Below are 3709 nucleotides of genomic sequence, written 5' to 3' on the forward strand. Positions count from 1 at the left end.
CGTGTTCTTCACAGGAGCAAAAAGGGGGAAGCAGCCCCGGGGCTGGCTGGCAGCCGGACGGAGAAGCCGAGAGTGGTCTACACGTGCAGCGGGCAACGCCCGGCCGTAAAAGGGAGGAAACCCTGCCACCTCCTGCCACCAGGACGAGCCCTGGAAACGCTGGGCTCCGTGAAGCAAGCCAGGCACGAAGGGACACACGTGGGATTCCACCGACTTGGAATCCCCACAGGCGGCCTTCAACACCGCCTCTCACTGAGCGCCGTGCACGCAGGTTCCTCCAGGCCTGTGTGGGGTTCAGCTCCGCTCTTCACCGCACCACGTCCGCGTGGACCCGTTCACCTGCCCCCCGCCCTCCTCCACCGAGCACGCCCGCTGGGTCCTGCGGCGACACTGGGTCTCGTCGTGTGAGGAACTGCCAAGCCATCTCCCACGGAGGCTGCACCGGGTGGCATTCCCACTGAGAAGCCTGGCGTTGCGCGGCCCACGCCCTCGCCAGCACCGGTGCAGCGCCATTTCTGTATGTTTGCAGTGCGGCGGCCATGCCCTCCCATTTTCCCGGCTGTGGGCCGCGTGCTGTTCGCCGGTGGCTGCGGGGTCTCGATGCTGGGCCTCTCGGATGCGCTCCGCATGGTTTCGGTCTTCCTCCCTGCCCCGTGTCCGCCTGCGCCCGAGGCCGGCTTCCGAGCGGGTTCCTGTCCATCGGTACTGCCTTCATCGTCTCCGTAATGTCTGACCTTCATCTTGCTAACTCCTTGCTTCCCCTCCCTGGAGTCTTTCATCTTCTCCTTTCAGTTTTTCACTTTCTTTCAAAGCTCAGACACGTAGTCTTGAGCTCTGCAACCAGCAGGGCGCGACTTCCCACCCGTGCCCGCTCCCATCCCCTGCCTTTCCCGGAACCGCGCTTCCCTGAATTCCTCTCCAGCCCCAGCGTGAGCGAGGGTGTGCGCTACAGGCCTGCTGCCGGCTCTGAACGCTTCCTGCGGACTTTGCGGTGAATCGCACTGGGGCCAAGACCGTGGCTTGCATGAAACGGATTGCTTACAATTTAGCGCAACTTTCCATAGATGGTCAACTTTTTGAAAAGTTGCGGGTTTCAGAAGAGCACCCGGAGGCTGTGTGCTGGGTGCAGGTTCCAGGTGCCTCTCGTCCTTCCAGCTGTCAGCTCTGGGCTCCTTGGGACCCTTCTGAGCATCTTACCTGACATCCGTTTCCCCCCACATCTTGTTTTCCTTCCTTTTCTGCTTGATGTTGGCGTTTCCGTTAAATAGAGGTTCCCTTCTCTTTCTCCTGCGAGGTTGGAGACTAGAGATGACATGCATACTCTTCAGTGGTCGCAGTCCATGTTTGGGGTACACCTTGCTCCTTGAGACACATAAGCAAGCACACTTTTCCCCCAAATGCAGGACCAAGTGACTGTATGTTCTCCTCCTCACTGGGGTCCTGCTGTGACTTAACCACCCACGGAACAAACCCGTCTCTCGAAAGACACCGTACGTCCCCAAAGCCCAGTCGCCCCAAGTTCCGGCTGAAGCTTATGTTTAGGGTGCACTCGGCCCTGAACACCCACAGCCCTCGCCCGGCACATGCTCGCTTCTCTTCTTGAAGCACATCTAGTAACCCCGTCGGCTCTCCCTTCAGAGTGTCTGTGTCTCCGTGTTCTGGGGTCGTGCTGAATGCTCTGGGAAGTGGACTCGCCTTCACCTTCCCTTTCGGTCCTCAGAACGGAGTGTGGGTCAGTGCCTCTTTGACGCGGGCCACTTCCCCACAAGCACCCCCCACCCCCCTCGCTGCAGGGCAGTCCCCGTGAGCGCCGGGTCTCTGCCACGAGGAAAGCAGACTCCGCTCAGGTCCTCTTCAGAGGCGTTTTCAAAATGCTGACCGAGAGGCACCTCTTCCTCCCCCGCCGGCCCTGCCTCATCTCCTGCCACGCGCTTCCGAGCTCCTGCTCCTCTCACAGCGTGACGCCGGCCGTGCCCTGAGCAGGACACTCTCTTGGACTTGCCTCCGCTGCGCCATCGTCCTCAGGGAAGGCAGCTGCCCGTGCTGGGAACGGGGTCGCAGACTCAGAGGTGGGCGCTGGTCCAGGGTCAGGGGTGCAGGGGCGGCGGGGCAGCTGCCCCTGGGAAGGCGCCTGGCTGTGGGCTCACACGCACTAACCGGTCCTTCAGTAGCGGGAGCTGCCCCCTATCCTCCGCTCACGCCCACCTCCCAGCCCTCCGTGCTCCCGCCCTGCCTGCCAGCCATGCCCCTCTCAGCCTGCCCCTCACACGTCTGGCCGGTGCCGGTGCCGGTGCCGGCTATGCCGTGTGGGGGGCATCCGTGAGGCTGGAGGGAAGGAGGTGGCTGTCGTGGGGGTGCTCACAGTGTGAACTCCGGGCGGGGAAGCCGGTGCAACATGCAGACAGTGTGTTCGCGCTGCAGGCCCTGCTTCAGGGGCTGGGACAGGTCAGACGCCAGGCCCCCCCGCCTCTGGAGAGCTGGACCCGGGCACAGCCAGCGCCCTCCCACGAGGCCCGGCCCTCCTCTGTGCCACCCGCTCCCTCGCCCCCAGGGCGTGGCGTCTGTGCGCTTTGTCAAGGTCCGACTTAGAGGCCCCGGAGGAGAAGCTGTGGGAAGGCCATTCAGCATGGTTTTCTCTAACTTTGTGGTTAAAGTCTGAACACAGATTTCACACGAACACGAACACCGACACTTAGATGATTTTCGTTTCGAGACCATTTGTAAGCAGTGAAATGCCACGAATTACGAATTTCCTCGGCTTCAAGGCCAGTGGCAACACACTGGGACCGTTTCCCTCACATCACCTCACTTGAAACCCTTCTGGAGGGTGAGCCCCACACTGCGCGGCCGGAACCCCGAGCGCTTGGATGAGGGCGCGCTCCGCAGCACCTGGCGAACCCGAGGCCTGGGCAGCTCCAGCTCCCGGGTCTGCCCGGTGCCACCCTCTTTCTCATTCAGCCATTTAAAAATCGAACTCTTTTCGCCTGCCCGGCGCGGCTCAGGGGTTGAGCGTCGACCTACGAACCAGGCTCAGTTCCATTCCCGGTCAGGGCACATGCCTGGGTTGTGGGCTCGCTCCCCAGGAGGAGGCGTACAGGAGGCGGTCAATGGGTGAGTCTCTCATCGTGGATGTTAGTATCTCTCTCTCCCTCACCCTTCCTCTCCGAAATCAATAAAAATGTATTTTAAAAAATCTAATTCTCAGCCCACCAGTCCCAATCCTTCCATTCTTTGCCTTAAACTCTCCAACCGTTCGAACAGCCAGCCGTACTCATCCTCCCGTCCCGTCTCGGCTCGGGTCTGCCAGCTCCCTCCCCAGGTTCCAGTCCCGTCAGAGTCTGCAGCCGACAGTTCCAATGTCCCACCCCTTGACCCTGTCTGTGTCATTCGTCCTTCCCCCAGGACCCCAGCAGGCACATGCCTATTCTGCTGTGGCTCTGCAAGGGGACACAGGGCCTTGACCTCAGAGGTCAGGGGACACAACCTTCCTGGTGCAAAACAGCAGTCTCCACCTCACATAAGACCCTGGGAAAGGACAGTGGCCAGGGGAGGGTCCTCTGGCAGAGGACTCTGTGATTTTCCCAGCCGGGACCAGGAGCCAGTGGCCTCTTGGGGAGGTGGGGGGCAACCCGGGGAACCCCGTTCGCCAAAGGGCACTCTATGAAGAGGCCGCAGCCACGCACGCCTCTCCTGCTATGGGCTGTTCCCT

General features: G+C 61.4%; 1 protein-coding gene across 1 annotated transcript in view; it reads right to left on the minus strand.

Annotated features, from left to right (window-relative positions):
* GRB10 (growth factor receptor bound protein 10) overlaps nt 1-3709 on the minus strand; it is a gene marked incomplete at its 3' end in the record, with an annotated part of 76430 nt that overhangs the window by 63708 nt on the left and 9013 nt on the right. The window lies entirely within an intron of this gene.

This window comes from Myotis davidii, unplaced genomic scaffold (genome assembly GCF_000327345.1).
Source record: "Myotis davidii unplaced genomic scaffold, ASM32734v1 scaffold472, whole genome shotgun sequence".
Taxonomy (NCBI): domain Eukaryota; kingdom Metazoa; phylum Chordata; class Mammalia; order Chiroptera; family Vespertilionidae; genus Myotis; species Myotis davidii.